At 48.7% G+C, this 21862-nt stretch overlaps 1 long non-coding RNA gene across 2 annotated transcripts in view; it reads left to right on the forward strand.

Annotated features, from left to right (window-relative positions):
* LOC122240551 overlaps positions 1-21574 on the forward strand; it is a 38267-nt gene extending 16693 nt beyond the window's left edge. The window contains exons 1-4 of one of the 2 annotated variants that reach the window (XR_006220354.1): positions 607-1755; positions 4882-4958; positions 5656-7208; positions 18844-21574. This is a non-coding gene — a long non-coding RNA (uncharacterized LOC122240551). Of the gene's footprint in view, positions 1-606; positions 1756-4881; positions 4959-5655; positions 7209-18843 lie in introns of those variants that run through there. The other variant, XR_006220368.1, reaches the window with a different exon arrangement.
* The last annotated feature ends 288 nt before the right edge of the window (positions 21575-21862 follow it).

The following is a 21862-nucleotide window of genomic DNA, read 5'->3' on the forward strand; positions in this document are numbered from 1 at the left end:
GGGACGGGAGTTCAGGCTGGCATAGCGTCGCAGGTCTGTTCTCGGGGAGGCAGGAGGAGGTGGGCGCACAAAGGAAGGGCCGCGGGAGTGAAGGGACAGATGGACCAACGGCCAAGTGGAGGAGGGTCGCCCCACCCGCACGCCTGGGTCGCCTGAGCAGCCCGCCCTGCTTTGCCAGCCCTTCCGACCAATGTGTCCCGTCAGGAGCTGCTTCGGGAGAAGGAAGCCGGGAGGAAGCTTCCAGCACAACGACCCAAAGGGAAATGGCTTTTACGCGCACGGGACTGTTGTCCTATCTTTCCATATGGAGTGTATCCTAGAAAAGTCCCTTTCTCTGGCAACGGTGCTAAAGGGAGGGAACGTCCTCTGCGACAGAATCCACAGCAGCGTTCATTCTCCCATTTATCAACCGCGGACGCCGTACCCGCCTCAGACCGTGTCCTCGCCGTTGCCTGGAGGGCCCCTCGCTTCCGTCTTGCAACAACCACGCTCCCCTAACTCTTCCTTGAAGTCTTAACCAGGGTTCGAAGGGGAGGAAAAAAAAAGGAGGCCATTTCCCCAACCTGGCTCGGCTGGCCTTGCAGAGATTCTGAATTCCCTTCTGTGAGTCAGGCTGGGGGTAATGGCTCTTGCCCCAAGTGCTGAGCACACAGTTCGAGGGCCCGGCTTCCTGTCCGTGTGTGCCCACTGAAAGCTGTGAGGCGGAGGGGAGGGAGGCTCCGAAAGGCCGGCCCCAAAGTAACAGCAGCATGGCCTGTGTCCCCCCACCGTGGAGCCCAGGCAGGGGAGAGAAAAGCCACAGGGGGGAAGAGGACGATGATAGGCAGATGGTGAGAAGCGGTTTCCAGAAACTGGGAAACAGCCCCATCTGACTGCAAGAGAAAGACATACCGAGGGAGGGCAGGACGGAAACAGAAAACAGCTGGCCCGGCTGGGCTGGCAGGGACGGGCTTTCTCATTTTGCGGATGAGGAAACTGAGGCCCAGGGAGGGGAAGTGGTTTGCTCAAGAGCAGATTCTTGAAAGAATCATCTGCTTTCGCCCTCCCTCTCCACTTCCTCACCTTCCCTGCTGTCCTGAGTCTGAACCGAAGGGCAGGCAGGCTGGAAACCCCGTACAGAGGGGCCGGGGGTGAGGGAACGTGAGAGAAGCTGAGTGTCCGGGCCTGAGTTTGAGTCTCATTCCGGGCCGGGAAGGCAAGATCTTTAAGACTGTCTCTGCTCCCTTCTGCTGATCTCCCTCGGAGCTCTGCACCTCGAGACAGAATCCCGGGGGAATCGTAGCTGTGTGAGCTGGGGCGGGGAGCCACAGGCGTGGTTGTGTGCAGAGCTCGGGCTCCCGCGGTTATGCAAGCGGGTGCTGAAACTCTCCGGCAACCCTTTCTCCTAACCCCTGTGAAGACATCTGTCCTGAGCATTTCACGTGAAGCTTCGGAGATAAGAAAGGCAGGACCCTGCACTTCTGCTCAGTTGCTGCCTCCTCCGGGAAGCCCTCCTTGTTGCAGCACGAATCTGGCCTCCCCCCAGGGGTCTGCTCACCCATAGTATTAGCCCTACTTTTCTGCCTTAGCCCACTCAGCCTGGGTTTGTTATATGGGCTTCTGTCTGCTTCCTTCTCTAGACGGGAAGTTGTCTGGGGCCAGGAGGACCCAATCTCGTTCACATCTGTACCCTGCCTGCCTATGTCCCTGCACAAATGTGCTCCATGCTTTGGAGCCCGGAACCAGCTGTTAATGGAGGCACATTACACATCTTCGGTGAGCTCCCCGAAGGGTCTGAAGGGTGCAAAGAAGAGGCATTTGGGTGCAGAAATAGGAGGTGATTGTAAGAATGGGTGTGGAAGGAAAGACAAATGCAGTGCGTGGAGTGGAGGGTGAGTGGGAGGAAAGAAGTGAAGTCAGAAGGGAAGGGCGGAGAGGAAGAGCCCAAGCACCAGGAAAGAAGAAGGGGAGGGGAAGGAAGAGGGGGACGGACCTCGCCCACCAGGCTCTGCAGCAGGCTCTTTCTCTGCCCCGGACGCCTTGCACAGACGCACAACCTCAGCCAGACCTTCCTGGCGTTTTGTCTGGCATTCTAAAGCTCGGTCTTTTTCTTGTTTTTTTTTTTTTTTTTTTTTTTAATTAACTAATTTTTTAAAATGTTTATTTATTTTTGGCAGAGAGAGAGAGAGAGAGAGAGAGAGACAGAACATGAGCGGGGGAGGGGCAGAGAGCGAGGGAGACACAGAATCGGAAGCAGGCTCCAGGCTCCGAGCTGTCGGCACAGAGCCCGACACGGGGCTCAAACCCACAAACCGTGAGTTCATGACCTGAGCCGAAGTCGGACGCTCAACCGACTGAGCCACCCAGGCACCCCTAAAGCTTGGTCATTTAAAAAGATCTTTGAGGGGCGCCTGGGTGGCTTAGTCGGTTAAGCGTCTGACCGGCTCAGGTCATGATCTCGTGGTCCGTGAGTTCGAGCCCCACGTCGGGCTCTGTGCTGACCACTCAGAGCCCGGAGCCTGTTTCAGATTCTGTGTCTCCCTCTCTCTCTGACCCTCCCCTGTTCACGCTCTGTCTCTCTCTGTCTCAAAAATAAATAAATGTTAAAAAGAGTTTAAAAAAAAATAAAAAGATCTTTGATTCCCACCAATACTCTGATTTCGGACATTTGGAAAAAAAAAAAAAAAGTCATGGCCCTTGCATGCCGCCCTATTGAGATTAAGATGAATATATCAATTGAAACCATCTTCCCCTTAATTGTTATTTGTGGAATCAAAAATTCCCATGATCATTGAAGCTCTAACATCATGTTTGGCTGTTTCAGGATAAAGTTTGCATTTAATGCAAAATAACCATGAGGTATATGTGTCTGTAGGTGCGGGTAATAGGATTTTTTAAAATCATTATACCTTTTGCCCTGTTGTTTCTGCCTTTACATCTTTTAAATCTGCTGCTGTTTGGCAACGATAGCCTGGGGCTCAGGAGTTTTTTGTTTGTTGTGGTTAGGAAGGCTTCTGCCCCCCAACTCACCCTCCATGTAAGAGTAGGAGTCAGTAGAGACATTTGGTTTGCATACACGTTTCATCTTATGGTCAATTTGTCCCAATATCCTGTACAGCCAAGGGCCTCTGTATAGTGTAGTGATTTAAAGTGTGGGCTCTGGGGGTACCCGGGTGGCTCCGTCGGTTGAGCGTCTGACTTTGGCTCAGGTCATGATCTCGAGGTTCATGAGTTCGAGCCCTGCATTGGGCTCATTGCTATCAGCCTGCAGCCCAGAGCCCTCTTTGGATACTCTGTCCCCCTCTCTGTGCCCCTCCCCGGCTTGTGCTCTCCCCAAAATAAATAAATATTAAAAAAAAATAATAAAGTATGGGCTCTAGAGGCAGACTGTCTAGGTTTCTACCCCAGCTCGACCACTTATTATCTGTGTGTCCTAGGGCAAGCTCCCACACGGAGGCTTGTTATTCCATTTATGAAATGATAATAGTGATGCTTAACATATAAGGTTGTTGTGAAAATCCATCAGATAATATATGTAAAGTGCTTAGAACAGTGTCTGGCACATAATAAGTGCTTAGAAAATATTAGCTCTTATTATTAATAATCAACTGACATATATTTCTTGAGTGGGGTGGTGGGTACCCGGTGTTCATTTTATTAAGCTTTAAAATGTGCATATGTCTTATAAATCCTTTTTATGTGTATGATATGTCTTGCATGCATTAAAATAAATGCATTAAAAATAAATGAGCATTTATGAGGTTTGTTTTAGCAATCATATGTCCCAGGGTTCCAGGAAAACAATGAAATAAAATATTCCATCCCATTATTGGATTCATGTAGCAAACAATGGGACCGCCCAGGTATTCTTATTCATGATTCAAAAAAAAAAAATAAATACGGTAACTATAGAAATAGTACCGATTTTCTAGGAATTAATATATGAGCATGTATTTATTTTTTCCCTTCTTGGACCGTCGGCAGGTTCTCGATTCATAGAGTCACTAGTATTGAATCATTGGTATGCCTGTCCTCTCCAGGCCGCTTCAGAGCGGGGAAGGACAGTACTCAGGTGAGGACTGATCCATTTACCCAGGGAGGGATGCTGCTGAGAAGGCTCACCTGGCGAACTTGAACTTGATCTTAATTGACAGTCCTGTTCCTGTTTCCCTTGTTGGCTCTCAACGCCTTGAGTAGAAAGAGGGAGAGGTTGGCGGTGAGGTTTCATTCTGGGGACCAGGGGAGGGGGTCCAGATCTTTCTGGACAAAAAAGACACAGCTGTTCGTCTCTGATGTAGCTTGAGGAGGTTAATGTTGCCCTCAGCAGCTTCTACAGCAGACGCGGGGGTTCCGCCCCCTCACCGTGCAGGCTGGAGAGCATCTTCTGAATTGCCCTTGAAATCTGTTGCTGTCATGCTCCTCCCTTTCCTGTGCTAACGGTTGGTTGTGTTATAGTGCTTTGTGTACCTGTTTGTCTCCTCTGCTGGATTTCAAAAATCTTAAAAGGAGACACTTCATCTCGTTTATCTTTAAATACCCACAGTGGCTTGCTCAGCGAGTGTTTGTTGAATGTATGAATGGCTGATTAGGTAGGTGAATGAATGAATGAATGAGTAGGAACCATCATTAAAAAGCTGAGGATAAAGCGGAAAGATTGGGCCACAAAATCTTCCAGGTAAAATATTTTTCAAAAATTAGGAATATTCTCGAATATTCCAATGTGCTGAGTTGACGGAGTAGAGAATTTTGAATGTGGCTCCATTTGTCTGGTCATTCATGAGAATTTACAAATGTTTCACTAGGCTGAGACACTGTGGCAGCAAGGACCATGTTTATCCCCAAAAGCTAGCACATAGTAGGCACATAGTATGATGCTAAGTGAAATATTCTCTTCTCTTGTAGGATTTAACCCAACCAGTAACCCTGACAGGAAGGAGGACACATTCAATTCAATAAACCCATATACAGCATCTACTTCTGTAAGTACTTTCCCAAGGACTGGGTGAACAAGAGAATAGATCATGGGTCCTTTCTTTCAGGGGTTTTCAGAGGTAGTTAGTTACATTTGTACCCAATTGTAACACAAGGCAGAATGTGATAAGCACTACCATAGAGGTCGAAATGCTAAGTGCTAAAAAAAAAAAAAGAAAAGTGGGGGGTGCCTGAGTGGCTCAGTCAGTTACGCGTCTGACTCTTGATTTTGGCTCAGGTCATGATCCCAGGGTCTTGGGATTGGGCTCCGTGCTAGGTGTGGAAGTCACACCTTAAGATTTTCTGCTTGAGATTTTCTCCCTCTCTCTCTCCCTCTGCCTCTCCCCTCTCATTTTCTCCCTCTCTCTCTCTCTCAAAAAAAAAAAAAAAAAAAAAAAAAAAAAAGAAGAGGAAAGAAAAGAAAAGAGAAGAGAAGAAAAGCGAAGAGAAAAGAAAAGAAATGCTAATGCTAAGTGGACCAGGAGGGGAGGAATTTATTAAAGCCTGTGGGATCTGGGAGGACTTCATGGCCGTGTGAGTCCTGGTTGGACAGGTAGGATTTTGTCAGGTAGAAACGGGAGGAGGACCATTTGTTCGACTGCAGTTCAGGGTGTGTAGGAGGAGACGGTGAGGGTCAAGGTGGAAAACTGTCTCCAAGATGGCGCCCAATGATCCTCAACGCCTGCTATTCATGTTCTTTTGTAGTCCTCCCAGCATTGTCTCAGGGGTGGTCTGTGTGACCAACGGAACGTGGTGGAAGTGATGGTGTGTGACTTCTAAGACTGTGCCACAGAAGATGTCGCCACTTCCCTTGCTGTTCTGTGGACTGCCTGCTGTGGGGGAAGCTAGCTGCCTTGTGGTGACGACACCCAGCAGCCTAGGGATAGACCCGCGTGGGGAAGGAACGGAAGCCTCCCGCCATGAGCCAGCGCCAACCTGCTCCTGCTGTCTGTGTGAACCAGCCTTCTTGGAAGCTGATCCGCTAGAACTGGGTCAGAGCTCCAGGTGACCGCAGTCCCAGCTGATACCCTGACTGGAACTTAGGCGAGACCTTGAGCCAGAACCGCTCAGCTAAGACGCTCCTGATTTTCTGACCCACGGTGACTGAGAGACAGTAGGTGTTCTCTTGATGCTTTAAGGCTTTGGTTTTGGGAGTCGTTTCATAGACAGCAATAGACACACGTACAGAAACGAAGGCTTGGAGAAGAGTTTGGGAAGAGCCTTCCTTTTCAAGGCGCCATACTGGTATGCAATGGCGGCGATGTTTTCTTAAAGGCGTAAAAGATGATGATGATTGTGAGGATGTGTGTGACCTAAGTTGGCAAAAGGAGTGCCGGAGCAGCAAGAAAATGTAAGAGGCCACCGCAGTCGTCCAGACGAGAGGTAATGAGAGAGCGGAAGCAGAGGCACCGCCGGGGGACCGGAGAACGGCACGTCAACGCAGGGGGGTGAAGGCGAAGAAGTCACGAAGGTGACTCCTGGGTTTTGAGCTCAGGAACACGGGGGAGCCATGATCTCATTTACCCGAAGAGGAAACACAGAAGGGAGCCCGCGTGGGTAGGAGTCAAGAAGTGGGGGTGTCTATCTCCTGGCGAGGAGAGCTCCCTGTGTTCAGAGCTCCGCGGAGGGCTGGCCACCAAGGCTCCTTCACAGATCGGGCCGGTCGAGAAACCTCTCCCCGAAGGACGAGGCTGTTCCATTTCACAGCACATCTTCCTCACTGCCAAGTGTTCCCTGGTGACAGCCTCTGCCATCGATATTTTTAGCATGTGGCCTTTCTGAGCCTGAAAAACAACATCCACTTCCTGGAACTTCTCCTCCAGCTGACAGCCAGGGACCCACGCAGGCGGGAGCTTCAGCGGGGCCTGACAGGCGACAGTCTGGCAGTCTGCTAGGGGAGAGGAAGGCAGGCCGCGGGTTGGGCACAAAGGCCTCCACCCCGCTCCCTTCTGTCCTGCTCTTGAGGCCTAACGACGTCAGTGCACGTCAGAAGCTGAAAAGTAAGGAAGCCTGGGAATAAAGCCCAAGAGGCAGGAAGCTTCTCCTGCAATTTCCTTCTATGACAGCTACATCAAGTCTGAAGGTAATACCTGGCCAGGTGACCTTAGAAAACCACCAGGACATAAATATCGCTTTTATAGTAATCCTAGGACAGGCCTGTGTGAAAACCCCCTGGGACTCGTCACACGTGCTGTTGCATCCCATGGAGTCAGATCTGAGGCAGAGCCAGAAAAGCATCGAGGGAAACGTGAGAGAGGGTGAGGGGTTTCTCCGATGGGGTCTGCAGCCCCAGGCCAAGGCTGGCGGCGGGGAGGGGGGGCACCGAGAACACACCGGACTGTTCCCCAGAGTTGTAAGAGTTCTCTGCCAGGATTTTAGAAATTGTGCTTTTTAGAGTTTATGATCGTCTAAACGGGTTGGAATAAGCATATTCGGTGCTGATTGACCCCTTATGTAGGAGTACTACCTCACCCCTCAGGACCCATATCCACAAATGTGTTTTGATGCTAAGTGGCATTTTATTTTATTTTATCATTTTTTTTTTAAAGTTTATTTATTTATTTTGAGACAGAGAGAGAGAGCACAAGCAGGGGAGGGGCAGAGAGAGAGAGAGAGAGAGAGAGAGAAAATCCCAAGCAGGCTCCACACGGTCAGTGCCTGGAACCCAGTGCGGGGCCAGAGCTCAAAACCCATGAGCTCCTGACCTGAGCTGAAGTCAAGGGTCAGACGCTTCACCGACCGAGCCACCCAGATGCCCCCTCCAGTGGTGTTTTAAAAGTGGTTGCAGACCGATGGAAAAGACGAAAGGGTGGTTTTAGTACGGAACGAAGCGCTGGTGTCCCGTGGAGACCGGGTGACATCTCCGTGCCGTGTCTCAACAAAGGTGTAGCGGCAGCTCAAAGCAGGACTGCCAGCAAAGCTGCAGGGGACAGGCAGGGCCACTTTCTTGGTTTGAGGGATGTGCTGCAGATGGACAACTGCAGGATTTTCTTTCTGGGGCCTCAGCGGGGGGATAGGGGAGGATTTGGGGAGAACGCTTGCCCTGGAGCCGGAGGACAAGACTATGTCTGTTGGGTAGTGATAAATGGGCAAGGGAGGAGATCTTCCACGGAAGGGCCACTACTGCCTTGAAAACTGCTTTGAGCTAATACCAACTCACCACCTATGTGGCTGGGTTGGATACCAGGGTGCAGGATGGGGACAGAACCACCAGCGGGACCTCAGAAGGAGTCCAAGCACCAAGGATACGCCCCCTCTCCTCCCTTGGCAAACCTGACTCCTATTCTAGTTTGGGTCTCTTGGAACTTCAAAGATTTGGGTACGTTTGGTTCACACACCCAGTTTTCCAGCAGTGAGTTATTGTTTTTTTTAATGGTTACTTTTGAGAGAGAAAGAGAGAGAGAGAGAGAGCAAGCAGGGGAGGGACAGAGAGAGAGGGAGACAGAGAATCCGAAGCAGACTCCAGCCTCTGAGCTGTCAGCACAGAGTCGATGCAGGACTTGAACTCGAGAGCCGTGAGATCGTTTCCTGAGCCAAAGTCGGAGGCTTAGCCAACTGAGCCCCAGGCACCCCTGCAGCTGTGTTTTTAAAGCTGGTCCCAGGATGTCAGGAACATCTGGTAGCCCACCTTCCCCTGGGCCTGAGCTTCCCCTCAGGAATAACCATATGTGTCCTATTTCCATGCAACATGACTGGTACACAAAGCTGACCCACCTACACGAGAAACTCCATTAAACTATATGAGGAATGCAATTAATTTTACACGCTTTGACATGATTTAAGGACTTGTGGACGGAGGTGTGCTGCGTACCACACCGCCTGCTGTCGATTCTTCATTTTTCCTGTTATTATCTTTATATTTTTTGCTCCAGGTTTTCCTTCCTGAATCAGGATGGATGGCATTAGCCACATTAAAAGAAACACGACTGCGGGGACTTAACCAAATAAGGTTTTTTGCTTAGTTTAGGTTAGTTTTGTTTTTGAGATACTTACATGATGTAAATCCACAAATTTTCAGTGTACTGTTCAGTGAGTTTTGGCAAAGGTCCTATATAGTTTATGAAACCACCCCACTGATATATAAAACATGTTTATCACCCTAGGAAACGATCCTATGTCCCTTTCTTGTGAATCCTGACCCCTTCCCCTAGGCAGCCACTGTTGTGATTTCTCTTACCATGGCTTAGTTGTGCCTGCTTCTAGAACTTCATATAAATAGAACAATACCGAATGTATCCCTTTGTGTCTGACTCCTTTGATTCAACGTAATATTCATAGTATTCATCCACGTGGTTGAAAGTTCTAGTAGTTCTTTCCTTTTCATTGCTAAGTAGTATTCTAGTGAATAAACATGCCACACTTTTTGTACCCATTCTTTGGTTGGTACACATTCGGGCCGTTTTCAGTTTTTGCCTGTTGTGAATAAAGCATTTAAAAACATTCTTGTATACGTCTTTTAAGTTTTCACTTTTCTGGGGCAAATAGCCAGAAGGAAAATGGTTGGGTAATAACTAGGTGCATATTTAATATTTCGGGAAACTGCCCATCGGTTTTTCCAAATGCCCACGATAATTTGAACGGCAACGTGTGAGCGTTCCGTTGCCCCGCATGCTCGCGGACAGAAGTGTTGCCAGTTTTAAACGTTTTGGCCATCCTGGCGGACGTGAAAGATCACGTGGTTGTGACTACATGCCTTTCCATGCGCTCTTTGGTCATTTCTGCAGCTTTCACTGTGACGTGCCCTTTGAAGTCTTTAGCTCATTCTTTAAAAACCCTGGGTTGCATTTCCCTTTGTTTTCTTTTCTTTTTAATTTACAGCGGTGTGTATATTGTGGATACAAGCTCTTTGCCAGATAAATGTGTTGTGAATATTTCCTCTCAGTTTGTGGTTTGCCTTCTCATATTCTTAATGTCTTTGATGAGTGGAAACTTTAAATTTTGATGAACTTCAGTAGATCAGGTTTTAATTGTATGGCCAGCATGGATCTATTTCTGGGCTCTCTGTTTTGTTCTATTGATCTACTTGTCTACTCTCACTTATGCCAGTTTCCACCTTCTTGATTCAGATAGGGTTTTCAGTTTGTTTCCAGAGGTAGGTGGACCCGGGCTGGTCAAGCTGCTCAAGGGAGTTGTCTTCGCAGAGCCAGGTTCCTTCTGGCTCTCTGCTCCACCGTCTTCTTTGAGCGGATTTTGTTTTCCTGGAAGCAAGATGGCTGCTTCGTCAATGGCGTCCCATTCTGGCCTCTGGCAGGAAGAAGAGGACAGACACGTTAAGACTCAGCACGCTGCTGAGTCTGCCCCTTTATAATCGAAGAAAAAAAAATCCCAAACCCAAATAACCAAACCATCATAAAAACCTTCTGGAGGCCCCAATCAGGACTCTGTTCACATCTCAGAGCCGATCACATGGCCACCCCCTAGTGGCAATGGAGACCAGGGAGAGGAATATTTTCACGCTGTGCGACGACTACATTAGTGTGCCCACCTCTGCGGCAGAAGGGGAGTGATCGCACCTATCACTTTGGACAAATCAGAACCCACCCTTGCAGCTGGATGTAGGTCAATCTCACAAACCAGGAGAGTGCTACAAAACGTCTTGGGGGAGGGGCGCCTGGGTGGCTCAGTCGGTTAAGCGTCTGACTTAGGCTCAGGTCACGATCTCGCGGTCCGTGAGTTCGAGCCCCGCGTCGGGCTCTGTGCTGACTGCTCAGAGCCTGGAGCCTGTTTCAGATTCTGTGTCTCCCTCTCTCTCTGACCCTCCCCCGTTCATGCTCTGTCTCTCTCTGTCTCAAAAATAAATAAACGTTAAAAAAAAAAAATTAAAAAAAAAATCACCTAAAAACGTCTTGGGGGAAAAATAAAGAGTGAGGACAGGGGTGCCTGGGTGGCTAAGTCGGTTAAGCGCCTGACTTCAGCTCAGGTCATGATCTCATGGCCTGTTTGAGCCCCGCATCGAGTTCTGTGCTGACAGCTCAGAACCTGGAGCCTGCTTAGGATTCCGTGTCTCCCTCTCTCTCTGCCCCTCCCCTGCTTGCGCTCTGTCTCTCTCTTTTTCTCAAAAATAAGTAAACATGGAAAACTTTTAAAAAGAGAGTGAGGACAAAGAAACATCCAGAATATATATATACATATGTATATATGTATATGTGTATATATATATATATGTATATATATGTGTGTGTGTGTATATATATAATATATATAAGTTATTATATATATGTTTACTTATATATATAATATTATACATATATAAGTTATTATATATATGTTTATTTCATGGCTTCTCAACCTGGTAAGGGGTACACAGGAGGGCATAAGATTCATGAACGGAGTTTTTCAAACTTCCTTCCACAAGGCCGCCCCTATTTGCAATAGAAGCAGCACTGTCTTATTCAGGTCATTAATTACATTTGCAAGGTTTTTTTTTTCAATATATGAAATTTATTGTCAAATTGGTTTCCATACAACACCCAGTGCTCATCCCCAAAGGTGCCCTCCTCAATACCCATCACCCACCCTCCCCTCCCTCCCACCCCCCATCAACCCTCAGTTTGTTCTCAGTTTTTAAGAGTCTCTTACGCTTTGGCTCTCTCCCACTCTAACCTTTTTTTTATTTTTCCTTCCCCTCCCCCATGGGTTTCTGTTAAGTTTCTCAGGATCCACATAAGAGTGAAACCATGTGGTATCTGTCTTTCTCTGTATGGCTTATTTCACTTAGCATCACACTCTCCAGTTCCATCCACGTTGCTACAAAGGGCCATATTTCGTTCTTTCTCATTGCCACGTAGTACTCCATTGTGTATAGAAACCACAATTTCTTTATCCATTCATCAGTTGATGGACATTTAGGCTCTTTCCATAATTTGGCTATTGTTGAGAGCGCCGCTATAAACATTGGAGTACAAGTGCCCCTATGCATCAGTACTCCTGTATCCCTTGGGTAAATTCCTAGCAGTGCTATTGCTGGGTCATAGGGTAGGTCTATTTTTAATTTTTTGAGGAAACTCCACACTGTTTTCCAGAGTGGCTGCACCAATTACATTTGCAAGTTTTGACTCTTTGAAAGGTAACCGCCTCATTAATATCTTAACCGAATCTATGTCTTAAAAACTTAAAGACAGAGAAAGCATGATGGCAAATGTTTGGATCCTAGAGATGTCGGGGAGAACAACAGCCACTTCTGTTCAGAACCTACTCTTCGTGCACTTAGTGACAGACTGTATTACCTTGTCCCACAGCAGGCACTGCTCAAGTTCCCGGCATGGATATTGCACAATTTCTTGCCTTGAGATCCCGTAAGTCCGTCTATACTGCCTGCTATTGAGTAATTCGTTTAGCCTTTAATATTAACCTATCCTTGTTCTTTGAAGAAATTGATTTGAGGGATAGGCAAGTGCCTAGCAGGCCTCGACTCAAACAGTTTTCCATTTGGTGGGGTGAACTGAGGCACAAGTATCTCCTGTCGCAGTGATAGCTAGTGACCGTTAAGAGTCGACTCGAGTTGGAACAACCGTATTTACTGCTGTATTCATTTCCTAGAGCTGTCATAACAACGTACAATAAACTGGGAGGCCTCACACAACAGGAATTCATTCTGGAGGCTAGAAGTCCCAAATGGACATGTTGGCAGGCCATGCTCTCTCTGAAGGCTCCAGGAGAGAATCTTTTCCATGATTTTCTCTCAACTCCTGGCATTGCCTGCAAACCTTGGCTTGTAGATCCATCACTCCAATCTGTGCCTCCATTGTCACATGTGCCTCTGTTGTCACCCCCCCCGTCCCCCGCCCCGAGTGTCTGTCTTCTTATAAGACACCAGTCATGTTGGAAAACGGCCCCCCTGACCCCAGGATGATCTCATCCTAACTTAAATAACTACATCTGCAGTGACCCTTTTTGCAAATCAGATCACATTCTGAGGCTGCAGGCATTAGGACTTGAGCGTATCTTTCGGAGGATGCAATTCAACCAGTAACAGCTGCTAAGACATGTCATGGAGTTTGTAAGGTGGGCCAGGACCAAGGTGCCAGGATTTTTTATTCTGCAAGGTCCAGGAACAAAGCCATGCTAACAGGAAGAACACATTTGCCTCAAGTCAAGCCAGACTGGGTTGCTACTCCAGATTACAACGGATACTGTCTGTCGTAGCTCTCATTGTTGGGGACTCTGAAGTGGAGTGAAACACCCACCACCACCATTGCCCTTGAATTAGAGCCCAATCCAGCCGGAGGGGAAGAAGCCGGCTCGCAAAGACACAGAACTGTAGGCAGGGAGCATCGTCGGGAGTTTTGGGTCCCGGTCCTGGATGTGCCTAAGCCAACTTGCCTCCAGCCATGCCTGGGCATAAGAGCCCACACATCTTCTTTGCTGCATCTCATTTTCTCCACTCCTAAATTGGCAAAAGCTGAGCAGAAGAGAGGTTGTGCATCTGAGCAAAGCCTGAGAAGCTGGACTTCCCAAGACATAAGAAGGAGCACTTTCTGGGGATGCAGGATGGTGGAAGGGGCGGGGGTTGAAGGGCTGGAAATGGTGGATGGGGAGGATTAGCTTTCTAAAGAGGGGAAGGGGCGAGGACACCGGGCTGCGAGGGTAGAGTAGGAGACAGATTAAGAGGGGGTGACACAGACGTTTGAAAAGAGGAAGTGTCCACGTGGGACACTTGTCCTTCTGTGGACCTGAACCTATGAGCCTTCCTCTCTGCAGGGTACAAGGAAATGAGTAAGTGAGATAACATTGCAACTTCGGGTCCTCTCCTTGCACTGCCTCTGACCCCACAGTCAGAAGACTGTACCAACCCCCATCCTCATCTGAAGTGTGTTTTGTCTGGTGAGGCTGATGAGGCATGAGGCACCCAGGAAAGGAACAGAAATCGCTTCCCGGCACATGGGACTAGGGAAGTGGAGGTGCCACAGCTCTGGCAGAGGTGAGGCTGAAGGGGCACCCGCTCCCACTGTGGGGGCTCTGCAGGGCCTGATTTCCCCACCCCCACCTCTGCCCCTCTCTCCCCTCCCACCCCCGAGCCCCGTGCCAAGGGGGCGTTCCGACACAGCTGGATGATCTTGCTAGAGCTCTGTAGAGTTGTCACTGCAAACAGGACCTCGCACAACTCCGGGAAGTCAACAGAAGCAAAAAATGCTGGCATTTAACCGCAGCGCTCATGGAATGCACGGGAAAAATCTGAAAACCTCTGAATTTGGGAAATCTTTAGGCCCCCTGGGGAGCCTTGGGAACATAGAAGATGTTGGCTGTCTCTGAGGTGCTCGTTGTGCATGTGTGCATGTGTGCGTGGGTGTGTGTGTGTGTGTGTGTTGGAGGCATCTTCTACGTGCCCCCCTACAAACCCACCTGAGTTCTCGGGCACAGGCAGTGGTTTTAAGAGCCGACGGCTCCCAGAAGCGCGAAGGTCCTGGGATGTGCGTCCAACTCCACCTACTTTCTGAACCAAATTTCTTCTCCAGTCTTGTTCCATAAATCTGCATCCTGGGGTCGCACTCCTAATCAACAGCTAAGGGATTCTTACTTGCCTTGCACTAAATAATGGCGAGTCCCTGAAAGCTACTTTGTCGAGGGAACTCCCAGCCCTGGCTCTTTCTAAAGGGATGCTGAATAAGCATTAGGATAAGTGATGGATGTACTAACCTTAACAGAAAAAACCTGAGCCGCGTGTTCTGAGATTCATGAAGGGCTTAGAATATGTCTCCGTTCCTCTGGAGGGAGAGGCCAGAGGACCCCTTTTCCTCTCTCCTGAGAAAGACACCTGGGCAGAGAAGGGCTCCTTCCCTCCTCACAGAAAGGCCTTTGCTGTGCAGGGGGAGGGGGAGGGCAAGGAGAGGGAGACATCCACAGGTGCGGAAACCAGGGGGGTGAGCGCTTCGTCATGGTCGTGTGTGAGTGATCGCCTTCCGCAGGCTGCACTCGTTCTGCCCCGCTCTCCCTCCTCCCCTGGCTCCTGCCCGAGAGGCAGCGGCTGGCAGGGGGCTTGTCAGGGGGGGGGGGACCCCTGCCAGGCTGCCAGCTGCCCGGGAGCCCAAGGGGTGCTCCGGGGACCAGCACGTGGTGTGCAGTCCGCTGTCGGGCTCTCGTGGCCGCGCCAGAGGGGAGGACCCTAGACGTGGGAAACATTGGCAGGTGGTTCCGTTGGGGGACTTCTTGTGGCCTCTTAGACGACCGCCTGCCAACGGGCCCTGGGCATTTGGCAGAACGTCTCCACTTAGCTTACGGTCTCTGGTTCCTGTTGGGAAACTCAGGGCTTGCCAAAGTGTTCATTTTACTAAGTGAGCAACGCCGTTCTTGGCTTCTGTCTTGCTACTCACTGCAGTCTTGTGCCGTGCTCCCCCTTTTGAGCGTCTGTCAAGGTCGTAAGAGATTAGCCCTTGGCGGGGGCGGGGGCCCTTCTGAGGTCAGATCGTTTCTCAACTGGCTATGGCATGTCGCAAGGTATAGGAGGGCTGTCCTGGTCCTTGGGCTCGCCACCTTGCTCCTTCTCCAGGTCGACGTGCGCCCATGACCGGTTGCCTAAGCCCCCCGGGGCCTCCATGAAACACCTAGGTCTCACTGGCTTTGGAGACTGACAAGTATGGCCTTAAGTACCGCGCTCGAACTTGCTGTGTGACCACGGACAAGTTGCTGGGGTTCTCTGAGCTTCACTCTCCTCATCTGCAAATGAGGGCAGTCATCATAGGGACTTTGGAGACGTTGAGTACGAGCCACCTGGTACCGTGCCTGGTGTATTTACCGCACCTGATCTCTGTTACCTTTTGCTACTGGGAAGATTCTCTGCTGTGAGGAATACGGCTGTGCCACAGTGCCCTGGCCAAGGTGAAGGTGGTGCTGCCTTCTCAGGCAGTGGGCGTGCAGAACATCTCCACGTGCATCCGGGCTCGCTCGGGAACCTGGATGCTTCTCTGTCGGCGGCGCCGTGCAGGGGAAAAGGCAGCCGCAACCTGTTAGCAATTACGTTGTTATGATTCTCCGAAGCCAAAGCAACCTTGACTGGGACTTCAGTTTCACCTCCTGTTTACCGGGTGACCCCTCAGTCTCAGTGTTCTTCTCTGGATAAGGGGACAACAATACCTCTGCATAGGGTTGTTTTAAGGTCTAAATAAAGTAACGTGTGTAAGAGTGCTTGCATTTAGCTGCATTCGATAAATATTCCCACATTGTCACTCACCTGTCTCCTTATTCTAGCTTTTGATTCTCTTGCTGGAAGTATGGACTTCAGACGACTAAGCTTGTTACGATCCTGTATAAAATGACCAGGCTTCTTAGGGCAGTTCAGAGAATCAAATGCTGTTTTGTTTAGTGAATAGTCTCCGTTAAATCTGTTTGAGCTGCTCAGGGTTGCCTTTGCTATGTCGGACTTCGCGGCGTGTGCTGGACAAGTGGGGTTCATGGACAAGTTCCACGTGAGTGAGGAGGGACAGTTGGGGCAGTTCTGCAGGTAAACTTGAGGCAAGTGCTCACTTGTGCATGTAATTCAAACACAGCCTGAGGACAACGAGGCTGTGGTTCAAATGCTCCTTTTTCCCTCTTTCCAAGGATACTTTTAAAATGTGTGTTTGCATTTGGAAAGTGTGACTGGCATTTGTTTTGCATTTTATAGTGTCACACACTATCGGATACTGTGGATTACTTAAACCTTAAGCCCTCTGGCCGACTGAAAAAAAAAACCTCAAGTGGTTCTCAGCAACCTTCATATACAATGTAAATTGCAATATCTATCAGGATATGTGAGAACATCTGTTTTTCTTCTAATGCAGTAAACATATAAGGGTCTCTCGGGACATATTTTAAATAGACTTAATACAACATGCAGGAATGATAAGCAAAATATAATCACGGTCTTAAGGGAATGTGAGCATTTCATATTAATAACGTTGGAAACTTATGTTTAATGCAGTGCTAAAAGTTGACAATTAAGCATGTAAGAGTCAGGAAATTCAATTAAAATTATCACAGTAATATGAATTTAGCCACATCCTGTATTGGTTATGAAATCCATTTAGCACCGCAAACAATAATGTTTTCGGCTGGTTTATTCAAAAGGAAAACAGGAACAAAAACACTCTAATGCTATATATATTCTGGTACTGTGGTCAGGCTAATTTTGCTGGGGGAAGAAGTTTAACTTCTGAATCTTTAAATGCCCCGTCATTTGATCTGAGTATTCTCTTTCCTTGCCTGTTGCATCATTTCTGTCAATAAAATAAGGCCGAGCAACCCCCACAGGACTTCTCCTCGCCTCTCCCTGCTCTCTGCGGAGGACGAGGACCCGTCTGCCGCCCGAGGGCACCCTCCTGGGATTAGAGCCGCTTTTCTAATTTGTCCCTCCACTTCTCTGCGGGCGCTGTGGTCGCAGGGATGGGAATTCTGTGCGGATGCTCCACCCCTCATCTCGAGCTGGGAACCCCCTGTGGCCACGTACTTGGGGGGAAATGAAGCTTGTAATTCCATTCTCGGTCACGGCACAGGGTTCGTGGACCCTTCACTGAGTCTACTCTACATGCCCCCCCCCTCCTTCTGCCGGCCGCACACGCCTCCCTCTGGTCCTTTGCTATCCGAGACCACGGAAGACGGGCGTTCGTTTTTAATACACGCACGTCCGCAGCAGGTCTAATATTGCCACCTCACTGTCGTGTTGCCACGCGACTGTGTGCGAGCTAGGGTGCTTATCAAGCATTCACTCGACGGTAGCCCGAGTCAACGTGGCACCGGGAACTTCGGCTGTGTGCCCACACGTTCCCCCCCCCCCCCAGCAAAGGGCTGCAAGGGCAATGATAATGAAGAGTCTCGAGGGAATTACACCAAGACTCATCTGGAAGGTTGTCAGACCTCTGAGAATCACCCTTGACCCCTCTTCCTTTTATCCCTCATCCCTCGCTAACCCTTGCGGTTACTCCTCAAGAAACAGTCCTCCAACCCACCAACTTCTGCCCAAGGTCACTGCCACCACGCCAAGTCTAACTCATCCCCTTTTCTCCATAGACCTCTGGCGCGGCCTCCCAGCTGCTCTCCCCCGTCTCCACCCTGCTCAGCTGATGGCAAATGCCCATCCTGTTTCGAGACAACTCCCCTTAAAGTCCTGGAGTGGCTTCTCTCTGTTCCCAAGATCGTTTTGAAACTCCTGGCCGCACTGGCGAGGCCCTCGGTGAAGTGGTTCCCCAGGCCCGTCCCCTCCCATCTCCTCAATCTAGTTTCCAGCTAAATGCCGAGCGTTTCAGTTCCTCAGCTGCCTTGTGACCTTTCTCCTGCTCGGGATCTTTGAACACATCATTTCCTCTTTCCTCCTGTCTCTGCTGAGCTGATTCCTACTCATCCTTCAGGTTTTAACGTAGATGTACAGGTTGAAGATTTGTCAACCCTGCATAGAGCAAGGCTATGGGGGCCATTTTTGCTCACTTAGTGTCTCTGTGTCACATTCTGGTAGTTCTCATCGTATTTTATTATTTTATTTTGATGAAAAAATTATTTTAATGTTTATTTTGAGAGAGAGAGACAGAGTGTGAGCAGGGGAGGGGCAGACACACACACACACACACACACACACACACACACACGCACACACACAGAATCCAAAGCAGGCTCCAGGCTCTGAGCTGGCAGCACAGAGCCCGACACGGGGCTCGAACTCAAGAGCTGCGAGATCATGACCTGAACCGAAGTCGGGTGTTCAGCTGACTGAGCCGCCCAGGCGCTCCTCTCATGATATTTTAAACTTCTTCATTATTATCCCATTTTTTACGGTGATCTGCGATTAGGGTTCTTTGATGTTATTATGGTCATTGTTTTTGGGGTGCCGGGAACCACGCTGATATAAGAAGGTGAAACGAATGGATAGATGTGTGTGTTCTGACTGCTCCCCTAACCAACCGTCCCTGTCTCTCTCCCTCTCCTCAGGCCTCCCTGTGCCCTGAGACGCAACGATATTGAAATAAGGCCAATGAGTCACCCGACAGCGGCCTTTAAGTGCTCAAATGGAAGGAAGAGTCGTATGTCTCTCACCTTAAATGAAAAGCTAGAAATGATGCAGCTTCGTGAGAAACGTGTGTTGAAAGCCGAGACAGGCTGAAAGCGAGGTCTCTTGGGCCCAACCGGCAGCCGAGTTGCGAATGAAAAAAGAAAGTTATTGTAGGCCCTTAAAAGTGCGGCTCTAGTGACCACACAGATAAGAAAGTGAAGCAGCCTTATTGCTGATGTGGAGGAAGTCTGAGCGGTCTGGATAGAAGGCCAAACCAGCCACAGCATTCCCTGAAGCCAAAGCCCGATCCAGAGCAAGGCTTAGCTCTCTGTAACGCTATGAAAGCAGAGAGAGGTAAGGAAGCCACTCGAGTTTAAAACCAGCGGAGGTGGGTTCGTGAGGTTTAAGGAAAGAGGCCGTCTCCGTAACGTGAAAGTACAAGGTGAATGTGTAAGCACTCGTGTAGAAGCTACAGCAAGTTCTCCAGAAGATCTGCCGAAGAGAATTCACGAAGGTGGCTACACTCCAGAACAGACTTTCAGTGTAGGCCAAAGTGCCTTCTGTTGGAAGAAGATGCCACCGAGGACTTTCAGAGCTGGAGAGGAGAAGCCAATGCCTGGCTTCAAAGCTTCAAAGGACAGGCTGACTCTCTCGTTAGGGGCCAGTGCAGCTGATCACTTGAAGCTGAAGTCAACGCACATTGTCCATTCCAAAAATCCTGGGGCCCTTAAGAACTATGCTAAATCTGCTCTGTCTGTGCTCTATCAGTGGATCAGTGAAGCCTGGAAGACAGCACATCTGTTTACAACATGGCTTACTGAATATTTGAAGCTACTGTTGAGATCTTCTGGTCAGAAAAAGAGATACTTTCCAACAATTCTGCTCATTGACAATTCACCTGTCACTCAAGAGCTCTGAAGGAGTTGTACAAGGAGATTAATATATTTTTTTTGGATTAATGCTGTTTTCAGGCATGCTAATGCAACATCCATTCTGTAGCTCATGGATCGAGAAGTAATTTTGACTTAGGAGTCTTAAGAAATACATCTTGTAAGGCTAGAGCTGCCATAAATAGTGATTTCTCTGATGGATCCGGGAAAAGTCCATTGAAAATCTTCTGGAAAGGATTCACTGTTCTAGATGCCATTAAGAACATTCATGATTCGTGGGAGGAGGTCAAAATATCAACACGCACAGGCGGTTGGCAGAAGTTGACTCCCACCCTCCTCTCATCTCCCTGCATAGTTCTGGGTTAGTGTGGACTACAGGAGGCATTTGACACGAGTTTGGAAGGTAGACGCGAACCAGCAGCCATCTTTTTATGCTTAGCAGTTAGGCAGGGCACATGGCTCTCTGGCACACACATTCTTGCCTATCTGCTGGCTCAACCAGTTGACTTAGGGCAGTTGGCTGGGCCCTCAGTTCTTCCAGCTTGTTCTAGGAACTCCTTCAGCTTCTGTGACTGGACTGTGACGAGGCTGCCAGATTCTCCGGCAGAAAGCCGCAGTCATTGAGGTTTGGGCTTAAAGTCGGTGTGTGAAAGATATGGGCTCCAGCCTGTCCTCGTGGTTTCCTCACAGATTTTAGCGTCTGTCCAGTTCTTGCTTCCCCCGCTTCATGTACCTCCCTACCTGCCCCTGTTTGCCTGTCGGCTTGCCCTTTTGGATTTGAGGCTCCAGCACCAAATGGAGAACCACTTGTTCCCCACCAAGTGGAGAACAGAAGCTGCACAGTTAAGGGTTGAACTGTGTCCCCCAAAAGACCTGTTGAAGTCCTAACCTCCCGTACCTCAGAATGTGACCCTGCTTGGCAATGGGGTCGTTGCAAATATAATGAATTAAGAAAGGTCACACTGGGGTAGGGTGGACTTTTGATCCAACATACTGTTGTCCTCATGAGAAGATGGCCATGTGAAGACAGAGACCTAAGGGGTGAGCACTAGGTAGTGACAGGTACAGAGACTGAAGGGCTGCAGCTGCAAGCTAATGGACACCAAGGACTCTTGGCCACCACCAGAAGCTGGGGGGAGCAGAGAGGGACCTTCCCCTTATAGGTTTCAGAAGCCGATGGCCCCGCCAGCACCTTGATTTTGGATTTCTTCTACTCTCCAGAACTGTGTCCCGATAGGTTTCTATTGTCTTAAATTTCTTTACAGCGACCCTAGAAAACAAATACATTCACATAGACAGTTGTGTAAGCTCGGATCCCTATGACACATGCATATACGTGTATGGATTATATGTATAAATATAAATACATAAACACGTACATAATCTTCCAGCAGCTCTGCTTCTCTGGTGAAACCCCGACTGCGACAAGACACGTGTTTTCATCCCTTTTGGACAAATATCTGACAAGGGACTGCCAGGTCATAGAGTAAATGTGGATTTAGCTTTTTAAGAAACTACCAAACTTTTTCCGAAGCGTTTTTATTTGTATTTCGCCCTGTTTTTTACATTTACCACTTTCCGCTCTGACCAGAAATGGGTTAAAGTCCCATTTGCCCCACGTCCTTGGTAACCATTCCAGAAGGTTTATGGTGGGATCTTTTACTTTGCGTTTCCCGATGACTAATGACACCGAACATCTTTTCACGCGCTTATCGGCCATTTGTAGATCTTCTTTTGTGACATGTCTGTTCAAGTCATTTACCCATTTTTTTTTTTTTTTTTTTTTTTTTTTTAAAAAACGGGGATTGTTCATCTTCTTATCACTGGCTGGGAATAAGTTCTTTATATATTCTGGAGAGACTACATCCTTCATCAAGTTTATGTATTACAAATATTTTCTCCCTGTCTGTGGCTTGCCCTCTTATTCTCTGAATGGTGTCTTTTGAAGCACAAATGTTTTAAATTTTGATGTTTTTCTTTACCCAGCTCAGACTTTTTGTGTCTTTAAAAAACAACGACAACTTTTTACAGCCTAGGGAATCTAGTCCATGGCATTGTAATAGCATTG

The sequence above is a fragment of the Panthera tigris genome, chromosome A1 (assembly GCF_018350195.1).
Source record: "Panthera tigris isolate Pti1 chromosome A1, P.tigris_Pti1_mat1.1, whole genome shotgun sequence".
NCBI classification, from domain to species: domain Eukaryota; kingdom Metazoa; phylum Chordata; class Mammalia; order Carnivora; family Felidae; genus Panthera; species Panthera tigris.